This window comes from Falco biarmicus, chromosome 3 (genome assembly GCF_023638135.1).
Source record: "Falco biarmicus isolate bFalBia1 chromosome 3, bFalBia1.pri, whole genome shotgun sequence".
NCBI lineage: Eukaryota > Metazoa > Chordata > Aves > Falconiformes > Falconidae > Falco > Falco biarmicus.
The window spans coordinates 21338288-21356509 of NC_079290.1; positions in this window are offsets into that span (position 1 = coordinate 21338288).

Sequence of the window (18222 nt, forward strand, 5' to 3'; positions counted from 1 at the left end):
TGGAGTGCAGCTCAGACATCCAGTAGGAGTCAATTCTCTCTGAATATTTTATATCAAAACTGATAGGAGAGGCCTAGACCTATAATAAGAGAAGGTCTTCTATCCCCATTTCACGGCTTGGAAAATGAAGATGTGCAACATGAAGGGCTTTGCATGTTGGTGGTCATGTAAAAGCACAGGAGCTCAGTCCAGCCCTACAGCATGTCTCACTGCAGGTCCTTAGCACGATCAGGCCCTGACCTGCCCTTGCCTGTGATCAGTACAAGGCCTGAGCTCTCTGCACCATTCTCACCTCATGCCTTCTTATAATATACCACTTCTATGATCAAGATCAAATGTGGGCAAGGTAGAATAAAACTCTTGGAATATATTCTCCCTTCACAAGTGCAGCCAATGACCTAGCCATTAGCTGGAGAAGTGAAAATGCTGTGTTGTTTATGTGTGTGACTTACACAGCCAGAAAAGAAGAAGCTGCAAGAAGAAGGTGCATTTTTGCATGGATCATTTGAGATCAAGGATGTTGGGAGAAAAAATCCAAAATGGAGATAGACTTATGTTTATAATCCTTTATAGTCCTTAATAACGGATCTGATTTTTCAGGCCTGCCAAACATTTGAGAGGTTTCCCAGAATAATTTATTTTACACCCAACTCCTCAACAACTAGCCTTTATATCTGTAGAGTTCGCAACCAAAGAAGCATTGAAAATTACATGTGTCAAAAGAAGAGTTAAATTTTGCATTAAATTCCAAGCCTTTCCTTTCCTCTAGGCTAGCTAACGTTTCCTATCGTCATCTAACCAGAGTTTGTTTTCATGTCTCATTTCTTTTTCTATTGATGTATTAGTCTGGTAGGTTGAGTTTTCTCAGAGGGTGGACTTATGTGCAAGTTTCATTAAAAATATTTCACATTACCTCTCTAAAATGTGATCTGTGCTTTTATGCTGATTGAAAATGGTACAGCAGCTTGTTAAAGCATATTCTTTTATATTTCATCAAAACAGATATGTTTTAAATGGAAATCTCAGCTATTATGTTTCTCTATGGAGATTAAAGTGAGGTTTTTCAAACTGTCAATACAATTGCTTTGAGCCTGATTCTCTTGTCAGACATATCTCAGTAAATAAGGAGAAATTTTTCTGAAATCAGTGGAACTATTCTGCTGAAAAACTTCAGTGCATGATCTAGTGAGGGCCCTTGTTTTTATTATGTATCAGCTAGGCTGTCTGAGCTGTCCCAGTTAGTATTGTATATTTAACTAGAATATTAATGAAGGGAAAAGTCTAAGTATTGGCAGTTAATGTATTTCTTTAAAACTTCACAATAGGAAACAACATGTTTCACATTACCACTTACCTCCTCTAAGGCAAGAGTTGTTCCAATGGGTCGACTGTGTGAGAAATTATGTTACATACCACCACGGAGTCTCATGTACCTCTAAGCAATCTGAAATTCTTAAAATCTGCAAATCAAAATGCTGCTGTGTATTATAACAAGCTGTGTTGTACCATACCATCTCCTCTCAAGTCACAGAAAGAGATGAATAATTCACTAGAGCGTTTTTTAATTTCTAAAATAAATACTTTAGTGCTGTTCATTTTAATAGATATTGCAGAAGGTGACTGGTTTTTTGGAATCCAAGTTTTCTTATCATTGCATCAGAGTAAATACTCTGCACTTTTTGTCTCCCTGATTTGTGTTGTTTGGTTTTGGTTTCTGAAGCAGTACAGAACCTTGAGATTTGCTACACTTGTCTGCTGCCACATTGCCTTGAGCACACATCTTTTCCTTCCCATTGGACAAGCAGAATCACGCCTGCTCAATACACGTACGGGATATCTCCAAGAACATGTGTGGTAGGAAACAGCGTCATATATTCAGGTCCTGACTCTCCTCTCCCTGATTTAGCCTGGAACTGGAGGCCTCTTGTAACGCTAGAGAAAATTTTCACTGCTGGACTTTTCTCAGGAGCTGGGTTGCTTATTCCAACTTCTTGATTAACTCATAATGATGGTGATTATGCTCTGCTCATTCAAAATTCTCCTATATAAGAGCTTAATTTAAAAACAATTGGCTTTTCTCTCTTTTACCAATATGCAAGTATTAGAATAACCTGCAGGTGCAGACTTTTGCTAAACCAAACTTAAAGGAGGTGGGAAGTTAAAAGATGATCCAAAGTCTCCTCTGTCCATTTCTCCTGGGTTATGTAAACAGCAGAGAACAAAGGCTTCAGGCTCACTGTCCTTGTCTTGATCTCTTTGCTGAGTAGATCTGGTTGGAAAACAGAATTTCTTTTCACGGGAAATTTGACTCTTCCAGATTTGTTTTTGTTGTCAATGAGAAAGTTGTTTCTTAATTTTCTCACAGAGCATTCATTAAGGGGCAAAAAAATAAAAGAAAAATTAGGAAATGTCACGTTATTTTATTTTTATTATGGGAAATTATTTTGTTTGGGTAATATAGAAATATTTTGTTTTGATATGCTGAAGATGTTAAGTTTTTCAGGAAAAAAACAGAAGAGAGACTGACTTCTTTCTTTCTGATTTCTTTGGAGATTAGCTTATTTGTCCAAATGAATTTTTTTGATTAAAAGAAAGCTCCATTTCCCAAAGAAAACTGTTCTATGGAAATGTTTATTAATCCCAACTTGCTTTTGTTGTTGCAGAATGTTGGTCAAAATGTATCATGGCTCCAGTTTTCAGCCAGTAAGTGACCCAATCTCTGTAACCCTACCTGAATGTGTGTATGCATGTTGCATGTGTACATACATGTATGCACAGGACTAACTTCTGCCCTCAGCTACGTATGTAAATCCCAGTGGAGATTTCCATCAACATTATGCGTAGATGAATGAAAGCAGAATTTAGCTCAGGATTTGTAATCAATATATAAGGCTTAGTGAGTGATTTGAGATGCTTGGAGAAAGCTGTTACATAAATGTTAGTCACTATTATTTGTAATAATTACCTACAGCTGTAACTATGGCAAACCTCCATAGGAAAACAGCTAGCCCCTGACATATGGCTTCTGTGCTTCAGCTCCAGATTCCACCAAAGTGCACAATAAACTCTTTCTTTAAAAGCATGTGCCTAAAGGGAACATGTAAACTCTGGCACATGATAGCAGCCATAACGACGAGGAGAAAATTATGCCATCCTTATTAGCAGGAGCTAGTAAGTCTGACTCTCACAGAAAGGAATGGGTGTTGGATCGGACCCTATCATGTGAACAGCATGCTCCTGAGATGCATTACAGCCATGGGCAATGTAGGCAGCAAATTAATTTCAGGTTGTAACTGGGTCAGGGCTGAAGAACACTTTGTAACCATATTTTTCCAATGTGGCTGCAGATTAACTGGATCCTTATTTTGGGGATGTCTTCATTCTTTTCGGTTTTACTTTTAAACTATATAAATAATAATTACAAAAACCCAAACCAAACCAGCAACAGCAACAATAAAAAAACCAACACAAACCCACAAAGATCCTCCCAAGACAAATAAAACCTTCCAAGTGTCCACTTACCTTTTCTAGCTTTTCCTATTTCTGACATGGGCACTACAGCCATTTAAAAGATGAAACACAGAAACTGTTGAGCAGCACACAATGCTGCTACTCAATAGTCTCAGGAGGAAGCAAGGAATATGGCATCTGACTGAAACTGCCTGGGAATTTAGGCAAACAGCCTGTAATTGCCAAATTGATTTTGGCCAGGAGACCAGGGCTAACACCCACAATAAGTATAAAGTGCCATGGGATCTTTAATGACCCCACTGCTTTGGACACAGTTTTACATTTATTTAATGCACATTTTATGTTTGTGAATAATATACTCCATAAAATATATACAGTCAGGAAATGCCAAACATTGCCAGTTTCCCAAAGGCAATTTCAGAGCTTGCAGAGAGCACTCTCAGGCCTCGATTCCCGATCGTGTTAAACTTTGTTTATATGAGGTAATCCAATATTTTATTCATTAAAATGCACCATGCACCTAAGAGGAATTAAACAAATGTTTCACTATGCACTAAAATTGTTCTTCCCCCTTCAGTGAGGATTAAGCAGGAATAGTTTGTGGACCCCTGGACCTCGCACAGTTGGGAAGGCTGTGGATGCTGTCTCTGCTGGCTTTGCAGCAGCCCTCCAGATCTCCTGCTGGCTCCTTGATGGCAAAGGCAGGGCAGAGAAGCCTAGAGAGGGCAGAGGGCAACTCGTGTAATGAGCTTCCCAGGACTCAGAAACCCCTTGGAGCAGTCTTCACTGTTGGTGAGAAGCTTATATCCAAAGACAACAGGTGGAGATCCTGCCTTGCATTAAGATGCTCTGAGGCTGGTGATAGTTGAAGGTAAAAAGAGATGATGGGTGCCATACTGAGGAGGAGAGACATACAGCAGTCACCCAACATAATGTAGTATTAGCTGATTAGTGATGAAATGGGGGAAATGTTGCATCTCTGAATTCATAGTGGCATCTTCTGCAGGCTGCTTGGCTCAGGGGTTAATTGCCACTGAGTAGCTGTGATGAAAATGGAGGTTTCTCTCTGTCTTTAGGCCAGCTATAACAGCCCTTTGTGTTATACTGATGGTAATTTTGCTTGGGTGCAAACAGACCAAGATTTTCAAAAATAGGTCACTAAACTTAGGCTCCAAGGAGTTTATATGTAGACACTTAACTCAGTGATCTGATTAAAAAAAAGCAATCTGAGTGCCCAAAGTCTCCCAAAGTTGTCAGATCTGTAGCCAGGCAAACACAGAAAGCTATAATCAGGTCTGCACAATTATGTACATATTTGTAATGTTAAAGATTTTGCTTCTATTCTGGAAATGACTGGGGTTTTAAACAGCCTTTTGTATTTACTTTTTTTTTTTTTTTTTTTTTTTTAAAAAAAATTAAATGGAAAATGATGGTGATGGTTTCCTGAAATTCAGATCAGGTCTCTTTGGGAAAGACCACAGTCTAGCTCACCTATAGCGTCCTGATCTGTATCCTGCTCAACACAATGTGCAGCATCTGGAGTCAATGTCAGAAGTAGATCTTCATCTGTCTGTAAGGATCCAACCTCCTATCAGTGCCGAGAGCTGCTCAGACAGTCTGCACTCAGCAGATGGATCAGATATGACAGCAAACACCTCATATCTGAGAATAAGATTTCATACTTCCGTATCAGTTGTCATGCATGAATTCCAGTCCTTTTAGAAAAACATGAGCAGTGAGAAAAGCTGTGCAGTATTTTGGGGACACAAATGGGCATTGTCCTGAGAGCCACCCTGACATAGGTAACTTGAATTCTCTCTTTAAAATTTATCTCCTAAGAATCTTTCTGAAGATTGACAGCTGAAAATGTCATCTTGTGGCATACATTAATATAAGGAAGAAAGGGTGTCTTTCTTTTTTCCCTTCTGGGGTGGGACTGAGTCCAGGTATTTCTGTCATTCCTCCATTGCTGGCACAGAGCAACTCTGGACTTTGAACACCATTTGTAGTTTTCAAGGATCGCAGACTTGCAATACTCAATGTGCACTTCTGACGTGGATGTGCCATTTGGAAGACATCTGTCCTGCAGAGCCTCAACATCTGACCTTTCGCTGAAGACTTTATTGTCTGATAACAACTGCATCCAAACCAACCTGATATGTGCAAACGTGTGTGTGTGTCATCCATTTACGCTTGTGCTTTGCTGTTGCTCTTTGCAGCCACTCCCTCCTCCTGCCCACCGAGCACTGCAAGGCTGCTGGAGGGAAGGGAATCACTGCCAGTGCCTCTGTGGCCAGCCGCTGGAGCAGCTCTCTGACGGAGGCTCACTTCTCATGTTTCCTTTCTAAAGAAACCTTCTTGTGCTGGACTCAGTCTCTGCTTGGGACTCTGTGGCATGCAGCACAGAGAAGGTCAGGGTAGGTAATCTTAATAATTTATTTGGCCTAAAAATCTATTACTCTCCTCTGTTTCATTAGTCACAGCCCCAGGAGCATTAAGATGGGGTGTTGCCATGATGATGTCTGGTGTCAGGAGACTCATACCAGGAAATGAAGGCCAAGACTGTCAATTTCCAAATTTGATATAAAGTAAAAGGGTGTTTCTGTAAAAATGATCAAAGCAGGGACTGATCTGGTGTGGGTATTTCAAAAAGTGTATCTGGAGCAAACAGGCTGTGAGCACCCCTCAGACAGTAGTGATGCTTGGAACAGATCATTCTCCTTTTTTAAATGTCAAGTCTCCAATATATCATTCAGCAGGAGATCCTTCTAATTAGTTTAGACTTTTCTCTCATGGGTCACACCCTTTATCACTTCCCACTCCGTATGATTTGACTTATGGAACACTTGGCTTCATATGCAGTCTCAGTCCTGCTCTTTGCATGCTATTTGCACACAAATTACTTACATCCCTGTATTAGTCATTCTGCTGTTTCAGTGATACATTTTTTGTATGTTGTGAGTCTGAGGCAGAAGGAGTATCGTTTGGCTACGTGAAATCACTCCCAGTGTGGGAATAAGTCCTGCCTCTTGATTAAAAAGTAACACTTCAATGCATGTAAAGTAGCATGCCTCAAGTCAGCTCGACCTGAGCTAGTTGTGTTCCTCTGTGCAGTCCAGGTCTCATGTGAGCACATCTGTTCTTTGAAGCATTGGAAATACAGGCTGAAAAGGCACATTTGGTGTTTCTCATGTCATCCGCATTAAAGTATCTTGGGCCAGGGGATAATGTCTGTGTCTCTCTGGGCCCAAGGGAATGCCTTAACTACTAGACTCAAGCACCAGTTTCCAAAACAGAACAATGTCAGCAGTGGAGTTGGAAGACCCCCTGTGCCAACCAGCCCTTAGTCTGCTGGGTGAGGTGTCTGCTGTGGAGGGGATAAAGTGTGAGCTTGCAGATTTTTGGCTAGAGGGCTGGATGTGAATCCAGGTAAGTGGACAAGACAGCTACTCTAAGAAAAGACACTACTTCTCTCCTATTCCTCCTACTTTGTTTTGGTGTGGTGCCGAAAAACTACAGCAAGTTATATCAAGCTCAGATACATAGTCAGAGTGTTGCCATTAAAGTGGCCATCAGAAGGAACATAGCCCAGGTGATGACAATATTAGGATCCTAGCTGGGGTTAAGAGAAAGACGCACACACACGCACACACACATATGTAGATCCTAAGAGAGCAGAAGGTCTGAGTAAATACAAGATTTTTGATAGCCAGGGAGCTCTATTGGCAATGAAATTATTTACATCCAGGTCAGGGGGTGCCATCACATCAGTGGAAGTAAGTACCTGACTTATATCAGGAGCTGAGGGACAGCAGAGACAAGACTCATTGTGTCAACTCCTGCACTACAGCCCCAGCATCTGGAGCCTCTGCTCTTTTGGAGTTCTGTGGTACAGGGCTCATCCCAGCCCCTGCATGTGGGGAAAAGCTTGGGAATGCGAACAGAAAGTACCACACTTGCCACGCTGTAAATCAACAGGCACATAAAAGGAATTAACAGAGCAGGGCTTTTCATATTGTGATTTTGAGGAGCCCTCACTGAAGATTTTTAAGCACTCAGACTGACAGTACTAGTAACACTACGTAACAGGGACTGGAAACAGGCCTTACGAAATCACTACTTTGAGATAGCTGTTCACCAGAGACAGCTGGAGATCATTCTTCATCTTTCACTGGAAACAGCTAGTTCAGTTTAGGATCAGCGCATGGAAGGGAAGGTGGCTCTGCAGCTTCTCTGATGTTCTTGTTTTTCATGGCTGACTGCAGAGCAGCAGTGGATTCTCTGCTGGCATCCAGGTGAAATTATAAGGAGGTAACCTCGTCCAAGGCTTGGTGGGTATCTGTGCTGCCTGCAATGCCAAGACTTGCCCAAGGCTCAGAGGTTTCATCTCTGGGAAAAATTAGGAGGTCTTGACAAATAATTGTAACATGCTGTTAAAGAGAATCACAGGAAGGAATGACAAAATCCCCAAATGATTGGGTATTCTGTTCCTTTGTAACATTTTGCTTTTATTAATGAAAATTGTGTGCACATATGTTATTCAGTGGCCAGTTTGCTGCATCCTATGTTTGAGTCCCTTGTAACATACATAAGAATTAATACATTCTTCTGCTTTTACCTATTCTGTCTTCACCTGCAAAAACTTTCTGGAAAAGAAGAGAGACACTGAGCTATAGATAATCTGCATAAGATCATGCAAAGTTTTCTTATGTTTCAACTGATGAGGGTCCCTATCATATGAGTTTACCTTCTGTTTTGGCTTCAAATGAATCCCATGATGTAGAGCAAAACTCAGCAGAAAGAATGAAGTTTTCCACCCCAGATGGTAAATTGGTCCAGTTTTACTTGAAAATTGGCTTCTTTGCAAATGTTGTTGCACTTGGCCTCGTAGATTATAATGAAATTTCAAACTAGGATTGTTTCACTATGTAAATTAAGTATTGGGCATATTTCATTCCTGGATGGTGCAGGACTTTCCAAGCAATTACTTCTCTTATCTCCAGGGGCTACTGTGATATTTGGAACTTAAAACATGGAGAGTGACTCTCTTGGACTCTCACTCTTCCCACTGCTGGCACTGTGGTAATATGGAAGGGAAGGACTGGAAATGGCCTGCCCCTAACACCATGTGGAGCAATGTCTAGCCCCTTGGAAAGGAATGGGGACACTGGATGGACTAGTGCAAGAGCTGGGCTGGAAAGTGATGGGGTGAGGAAAGGAAAGCGGAGATCCAAAGCTTTTGGGCGTGAGGGCAGGAGGGGCAACTGCACTGTGGGTGGAGGGAGACAACTCCTGAGATGAATGAGAGGGAAGGTGGGGTGAGGACAGTATAGGGTGAGAAATGATCTGAATGGTCTGTGGGAGCAGCAAAGCATGCTGTCTTTGCATCCCAGCCCAGCTCTGCTCTAGGAGATATAACCTGGAAATGACTAGCAAAGGGGTGTGTTGAATGCTTGCCATGCTGGCAGGTCTGTGAACAGGGGGACAATGCACTGCCACCAGGCACCGTCAGCTGAAGTGGCCAAGCCTATGTAGGAGCTCTCAGACTTCTCTGCTTGCACCCTTCATGGTACTGCCTTTTGTTAGAGCATCTCAGCTGGGGACACCCACCAAAGGGCTACACTGTTCAGGGCCGGTATGGATTGGATCTGCAGGTCAAAGAGCATTGAGCTTTTCAAGCTGACTGTAGTTTTTGTATGTAGTAATTTATACACAATAATTACGTAGTAGCCTGGAGGAAACCTAGATCCGGGCCACACTTTTGTTTGCTGACAGGAATTTTATCCCTGGCTTCAGTGCCAGAGATGATAGTAATTTTTTCTTGACTTGCATCAGCAATTCTATGTTTTGGGATAGGAAATTAGGTCTTGTTCTTCTTGGACATTGAGGAGCCAGAAGATGCCAAGATATTTCTAAGCTCCAGAAGTAGAGGCTATAGAAATGAATCAGAAGCCAAGCCAAAAGCTTCTCTTTTGGACAACTGCAGCTGCTGCTTTCCTTGAGCCCGAACAGACACTTCTGAACAGGCCATCCTGAGCACTTTCCATTTCATCTGGCATGTGGGGTCAAGATTTCATACCAGAGTTGCACTGATTTTGTCCAAAGTTTTATTTTTTCTTTTGCCAAGACTAAGATCCACTCAGAGGTTCTTATCCAGCCAGCTCTTCTGCAGGTGCCAGGACATGACTGGATGCTTTAAAGGCTTACTCTTTCTTGTAAATGACATGCCGGCCAGGCTCCATCACTGCTCCAGAGAGGTCCAGAGGAACTCACAGCATCTTAGGGAAAAAGGGCTGGAAGGGATGTGAGATGACTCAGTGCATCTCCTGCCTCCATCCACTGTGGTTGTACTGTCCACAGGGGTAATGTTTTCAGAAGCACTGAAGTCTCATTTTCAGTCACCAGTTTCCTTTGTTACGCTGGAAGCAGAGACTTGGGCAGGCTAACTGTCTTGAAGAAATGTGTGTTCATCAGGTGTTGAGACTACTGACGTTGAGACTACTGACATCTCTCTGGTTTCAGGGGATTTTTTTTTTTGCAGCCATGTGCAGGACTCTAAATACCTTTCTTTCAAACTAGAAATACACAATGCATCTTTTATATTTAGCTATAACTAAGTTCTGTTTGGATGAGATAAATCTATTTCAAAGCTCCTGTAAATTATCTCCAATAAAATGGTGAGTTATGTCATTAAAATAATAGGCTTGTGTTTGTATTTTCTGTTGTTTATAGTTCACTTCATGGCTATGTTCCATCAAAACATGCCTTGAGATTCAGTCATCAGCTGCCTACTTGCTATTTGAAGGTATATTCATCCTGCTTCTTACAAATGTAGAGTGTTTTTAAGTGCAAGGAATACATAATGTGATGGAAAATTTCACATCCTATCTGACTAACACCAAAACCCTTTTGATCTGAAAGGTCACAGAAAACCATGTGGTGCAATGCACCTCTCCACAGATTCTTCAATGTTTGCCTGTGGTTTAACTTCCAGCCTCTCTATTGTTGTGCTACTATCTAAGCACCGTTTCCCCAGTGCCTCTGGAAGGCACTCCCTCGGCAGCCTTGCCCCTGTTCCTCCCCGCAGCCCTGCTTCCTTGTCAGCCTTCAACTCACTTGGGTTGAGGTGACAACATAATGGAGCTGCTGACGGTCAGTTTTCAGAAAACAATCAAGCACGTTATGAGAAACAATCACTAAAACACAAGCACTTAGAGGAGCCAGAGATAAAAGAGTCTCATTTTCTTGGCAGCCCGTGTAGATGTTCTGCAATGACTGATGATATGACTGTTATCTTGACACCATACTCTCCCATGTTGAAACTGTTTATGGGAAACAAACATCATGTGAAAAACAGATTGCCAGACACTAAGTAAATCATTCTGATGAGGAACGAGTCAAGTACTGCCAGTTTTACCCACACTGTCATTGTTATGATGTAACACATTCCTCATGACTGATATTGTATCCAAATTAGGGCACAAAACCTTCTCTTGATCAGTTAACCAAAATTCCCTGCCTTGTAACGACGACTGCACACACACACGCGCACATGCTGGTTCACACACGCACACACAAAACCTGAGCTCGTACAAAATGACACCCCATGTTAGCAGAGGATTAAGAAGGTGGGCAGAAATTACACAAACCGTAAATTTTATCCCTTGCCCTCTTTAATAAGCTGTTGCAATTTTCTGAGTTCTGCTAGTAATGATTAATAAACATTTGGTGTGCTGAACATATGGAAAAATCATCCCATCTGGACCATTTAAAACTAGGACGTAGACTTTATCTTTGTTTATTTCATCCTTAGCTAAAAGGCTTATTATGAATTGCAATAATCCAAGAAGCCAACCATGGAAGACAGACAAGCTCTTTAGATAAAACCAAAAAGGCAAGTTTTCTAACCGAAGACCAGATGTATTTTTGGGTATTGCCCTTGTACATATTTAGCTGAGCTTTTCAAGTGGTGAAGATTTGCATGTTTGTTTTGCAATACTAATGAATATGTTTTAGATTTACATTTTAGAAAATGGAAACTTTTATCTTCTTGGGGCTTTGTAAGTTAATGATTTCCAGAAGATAGTTTGGTATCCTCTTTTAACCCTTCACCATTGAAAACATATCACTTTCCGAGGCACAAGGATCTAGGGCAGTCCTGCTGAACCAAACCCGGGAGATATATGTGACTCTTTCTATTGTTTATTTCTGGAATTACATAAAATGTGGGTTTTTAATTTTCAATCTAGTGAAAACATATGTAAATGGCAAATTATTTTAAAACTAACTTAATGTGGATCGTCGGGTAGGCATTACCATACATATGATCCTTTAATCAGACAAATAAGGAAAATACTTTTGGAAAAATATAGTTTTGAGAGACAGTATCTTCCATGACTGAGTGAGTTTCCTCCAAGATAAAGACTGGTTTAGTGTAGGAAAGAAAATGTGCAGTCTAACAACATTTTTACTTCTAGTAGAGAGAGAAGTTGCAGTTTCATAACATAGTTTTTCACCCTTTGATTTTCCTTAGAGAGGTTATGAGAGAAAATAATTAATGAATAAAACATAATTTTTCAAAGGCTTACCGTCAGTGGCAATTTTTCTTTGACAAGACTCCTATCAGAAATGAAAAATTCTTCCTTAGGGAACAACAGAGCATTTTAACACAAGAGATAACTAGAGCTTTGAACTTTGGGTGGTTGAAAAATCAGTCTGAAACAGCCTTTCTTCCATTTTTTTCCAATTGTTCATGCAAAATATGAAAGTAAGCATGATCTTGAAAGATGCTGCTTATTGTGCTTACATTATGAAATGATGCAAACCTCTACCTATCTAGGATGCTAATAAAGGTGAGTGTCACAGTGAGGTCCTGGCCTGGAAGGTTGTGTTGTCTACACTGCAGAGAAGCTGAAGCCAAGTCCAGTAAAGACTTAGCAGGCCATTCACACACGTCCAAATGCATGTATGTATGTATGTTGATGTGTACATATGCGCAGATAACTATTAAGCTCTCAGTTGCCTGTGTGTTTTTGGAGAGGGGCTCCTAGAATCCAGCTGAGATCCCAGCCACAATATGTAAGTCATTCAGTAAAGTAAAATGCTTTTCACCTCTGTTTTTAAAGAAAATGTCCAAAGTCAAAGCCCTCACTCCTGTGTGTTCTTGGCATAGCAAGGGACGGCATGACACCATACATGTGTGGCCAGTGGTGACATCTCAACACAGTGTCTCCAAGAATGGGAACATCCAGGTGCTCTGAGCTGCATAACCCCTGCGCTGGTATTGATACAGCAACACGTCAGCTACTGGTGGGAAAATCCTGGGTTTCCGGGGCACTTTTAACAGCTGCAGAGCCTACAGATAGGTTAATGTGATCTCCAATTTGCTTTTCATACCCATGTCATGCTAACAGTAGACTGCAGATCTCAGCTGGGATAAACCAGTGTTACTACCCAGGCAGCTCCTGTGCAGAGCTAAGGACCCGAAGGTGCGTGTGAAGGCAGGAGGTGGGACAAGTTTCTTTCCATGGCCATGCAGCTCTGTTTGGTAGATAAGCGTAGGCAGGGGGTCTTAGAGCCATTGGCTAACCAAAGCTGGCTCAGACTAGTCAACCACAGATCCAGAAGACATGTTGGGGATGCTTTTTGAATCGTGTTGCTCTAATTCTGTCCCTTCTCACCAGCACGGGCACTGAGGACCTAGATGGGCCCAGCAGTGGGGACACATAGCTGTCAGTGTTGTGTTCATGGGCTCTCAACCACGTGTTCGTCTTGAAAAAGGTAGCACTGTGGAGAGAAATGCCCTGTGGGCAGAACTGACCCCAAGGCCACTTGTAGGACTGTGTTGACTGAGCCCTGTATATTGAATTATAGACAGTTTAAGCTGCTCCATGGCCCAGCTCAGATTTTATTTCAGGTACAATGTTGCCAAGAAGGTGCCCTTACCTTGGGGCAGTGGTGTGTTTTTAACGGAGCCTTTTGGTGACACTGATATTCTACCACTGCAGCAACTCTAATGACTGCATGGGCATGGTTTTTTCCTCTAGGTGAAATGGAGGTCAAAACCAATTCAATAATCCCTGTTTACTTTGCTACTGTTTTTCATTTTTCATTGTCTGTATCATTAATACTTCCATTTCCATCAACATGTACGTCAATATGAGTACTGCTGGAGAACTGACAACCATGCTCTGCTGAAGCAGTACTAATACTGTATTCTAACAACTACAGCTTTATATTTGCATTAAATTGAGAGTGGCTCATGCACCAAGAAGCAGAGGGTCATTTATTGTGTGCTTTGCAGGGAACAGGAGCCCTCCCCAGACTAGAAAAGCGGTCACACTGTGGTTAACATGAACTAAGTAAGCTGGACTTAAATTCATCCCATTTCTTGATGTGGATATAGGACGTATTGTCTTGGTCTGAATTAGTCACGGTTAATTAAATATAACCTAAATATTGCTTTTCCTCTACTCTGGACAAAGCTGACGCATTGCCTACAGACATTTCACTGTCCGACCTCTAGTGCACACAGGATGTGGAACTCTATTTATTTAATCTTACTCCGTTTTTCCACAGGACTCCTGAATCTTCCACTGTATGTGATGGATAGAGAATGAAGCAGGCCTATGTCATGTATGAAGCAGGAAGAAGTGGGATAGTCTTGTGGTTAAGGTAATTGGCTGTGATCTAGGAGAAGTAGCTTTTATCTCTGGTTTTGTCATAAAGTTCCTGTGGGAGGCTGCGTAGAAGTCTCCCCCAAAATTTTTGAAAGTAGCTGCTAGTATTTTCTTCATTATTTTCCAGGAATTCCATGTAGGCCATTGAAGTGATTTTCACAAAGCCAGCTGAAGTCAATAAAACCTGCAGATGTGGGGCCGCTCTAAGAATTTGAGGTCTTGGGTGGTTGGCACTGTAGCTTGAGTACCAGAGGTGAAGAAAGAAGGTCTTAAAAGGTGTGAGTTCAGGTTCCCTCAGATTTATTGCAGACCTTCTGTTTCATCTTGCCCAAGGCAGCTACAGCCATGTTCAGACAGCCCTAAAGCAGCTTTCTCTCCCTTGACTGCATGGAGACTAGAATCTGGCAGAGCTGGATGGGAGAGGTCTGAACATCACTCTTGACTTAAGATGTTACTGTAATTGCAATGCCAAAGGTAAACACTGGTGGTAACTATTTGAATGTAGACCTCCATTTTCTAACCTTGTTTCCCTTATTCATAATAATACAGTTATAAAGATAACTTTCTTACTTTGCATGGATGTGGTGACTACCTCTACAATGGTAACTTTCAACAGGTCTAGCAGCGTTCTCTGATGCAAGCTGGCACAAAGGACTTTCGTCCATGCCATTGACCTCAGCCTCTGAAACAGGAAGGCTGCATGCAAACCATGCATTGAGAGTGGCCTCTCATCTCTGATCTCTCCCAAACCGTGCCTGGGCATGACTTGGGAAAATGTTGTTTGTCCCAGCCTGTATCCATGCCAAAGACCATTCCAGCAAATCAATAACGGCAGTGGCAGAGTTGTGGTATCCAGGAGTGCTCCCTGGCATTGTTTATTTTCCTACTGTCAGTGGAGTCTCTAGCTACCAAAGGGAACCAATAAAAGAAGAGTATGTCCTCAGCCCTCTGCCTCAGATGATGTCCTCAGCCTCTGCATGACAGGCAGGTGTATTTCCAGCATAGGCTAGAAATTACATTTCATTCTTTGTTCAGCTCAAGGTGTGAGGAGCACATGGGTGGCAGGAGGAAGAAGAAATGAAATGAGTAAGTTCTTAACAACTCTGAATCTAGGTGGTAATTACCTTCTTTCACCAGCCAGCATCAAACAAAGCCACTTCAAGACACTAAGCGAACCTGAGCAGGTATCCAGCTTTCTAACAGGCTCTTTTTTAGCTGACTTAGTAAGACAATGCTTACATGCAAGCAGAAGCTCAGACAGCCTTAATCCTCACACCTACATGGGCTTGGTCCTGCAATATAATTACTGCAGCTAGCCCTGAGCTTGCTTTACCCATGCTCCGAGTTGATAGATGTAACCCATCTTGGGAAGCCATATGTTTTGCCTGCCCCAGGAGTCATGCTTTAAGTTAAAATGCATGTCAAGCCCTGCTTACTGCCAGAACCCAGGCAGCCTGTGCATCTGCCTTGTGTGTAGTGCATTAAGCCCCGCAGAGAGGCAGGAAACATTAGCGGGAGTGGATGCTGAACTGACAGGGCTGTGCAGCATCTAGATGGAACTGGCAAGTGTCCTACCAACCCGAAGGCCAGGCAGCAGAACTTGAATGTGGCAGCTTCTGCCATATATACAGGCCATAATAACAGTTTAGCTTAATGATGTAGCAATGCTCTGTTCAGGATCATGCCTTTACATAAATCTGGCTGGTTTTTTGCTGTTTTGTTTGGTTGGTTGGGTTTTTTAAACATATTTTCTGAGCAGCTATCAGGAAGTACTGCACCGTCTGCTTTGTTGGGATTCTCCAGTCCAGACCTTAACAAGCACCACTGGATAGGTTCAAGTAACTGAAAGGCACTTTGTGGCCTTAGCCAAAAAATCACTATGGTCATCTTGAAACCTTGAGTAATACAGTTTGCCACACTTCTGTAAAGCATAATAGCGAAATTTTGTCACGGGTTACATCGACTCAGCCTGGCTGAAGATCCCAAAAGAATGATTGTACTGATGGAATTTAGGGTTTGCTCTTTGGCCACAGTAAGCCTGCTCCTCAAATAGGAGTTTTCCATTGACTTCAGTGAAAGATGGACCGTATTAATATTTTTTTCCATAGAATTAAAAAAAAGCAATCAAAATCTTGCAGTCTACTTTTGGCCTATTTTCAGGCAAAACTTTCACTGTAAATCAACCAAGAAGTTTACCAGTGAGAGAGCCATTGGAATTGTCCCATCCCCACTTGTAGTGGCCATTTCTTATAGTATTTTTGATACTGATAATTTACTGCACCAAATTATACTTCATTATACACTTTTAAACCCTGGTTCTTCAGATTGTATGAGTGGAAAGTTGGCATAAAGACTGCAAGCCCAGAGTTTATTTTAGCTTTTTAAAGAAAAAAGATATTACTGATTTATAGAGCAGAAAACCTTACAAATTTTATATAAAGTTCCATATACCTTCTCTTTCACAGACTCTGGACCTAAGCAGGTTTATTTTTAAATAAGGAAACTGATTTTTGTTAATCTTTTTGCAAATTCCAGTGTTACCAGTTCATATGAAGCTTGGTAATTCTGACATCCCTTCCAAGGGTGTTTCCTCTAACTTGAGGCTTTCCTGAGAGGTGCTGAGTGCAGACAGCTTTGATTTGTTAATACATTGGGACCTGGTGTTGTTCTGGATAAAAACGAAAGAGAAAAAGGAAAGGGGAGAGCTCTGTTTCTCAGTTAAATGACAAACCTGTTTTTACCCAACTCCAGCAGCAGCTGTTTCAGGTGTACAGCTGCGTTTGCTGCTGTCAGGACAGTGACATAGTAATTTTGAAAGGAGAATGGCTTCATTGGGCCAGAATTGGTCCCTAGATTGAATAAGAGGAAACCTGATCTTTTGTGACTTTGGCTGGAGATGGATATGTGTACAGCAAGCCAGACTTTTATAAGCTTTGTAAGAGCAGTGGCAGGGTTTGAGGTCCCTTAGATGACATCTGGAGTGCACACGAGTTTGTAGCACTTTTTCTGACCCATTTGGGTGAATGAAGGATTACCCCCTTATATGCTTCATAGGAAAAAGAGTCTGACGTTGATTCCAACTCATTAATAAAGAAGGTTGAAGCCAGGAACATTGCTTGCCTTTCTCAGATCTTATTCTGGGAAAGACAAAGTTAATTTTTGCTCTGGCTTAAAAGTTCTTTACAATGGCCTGAGAAAATCTCCTTTTATTTTGACGCTGTACCTCGCAATAGCCATTAGTTCTCCTGTTCAAAACCCCATTAAAGAAAAAAAAAAAAAAAAAAAAAAAAAGGATTCTTGTGGATACAGTTCCCATGAGAATATTTTGTAGTTAGGATAATACACAGTCAACTGGGGTTATTTTGCATCTAAGGAGATAGAACAATATGGAGCTATTCTCACTTTTTCTGGAACTTTTCTCACTGAGAGAACTTTAGAAAAATCCATATAATTTATAGGACTCCTTGGGCCTAGGGACCACACATCATGCTGCAATATTTAACATATCATAGCAGCAGCACAATACCATATAAAAATAACACAATAAATGATTAATAGACTAACTCTCTCAAACTCGTTCCCTCTGATTATTTCTTTACAATTGAAACATGTTGGTAGGGTACTTTCAAAAGAATAAGTGATTGCTCTCTGAAGCTATCCACTGCTGGTATTTGTTTAAGTTTATAAGAGCAGGAGCTCATTTGGCTGTCTGCTTAGCGCAGTGTTGTGCCATATAGACACCCCTCCCAGTTTCCAGACATACCTTCCCCACTGCTCGCTCCCACTGCCCCAGATGCAGGAAGCTTGTACATGCCGTGCTCTGGCAATACCCTCCTGGTAGATGGCTGCCAGTCATTTGTAGCAATACAAATGGGACAGCCTTGGGGCAGAGCATGGTCCAAGCTGGTCTGTGCCTGGCTCTAGGATTGAGCTAATACAGAAAAGGCTGGGAAGCTCTTCCCTCTCAGCTTCAAGAAATCTGGAGAGATGCACCCAGGCATCTCGAAGGTTAAAGACAGTGGCAAGTAAGGATTTGGACAATTCATATACATCTATATTTCACTATATTGTC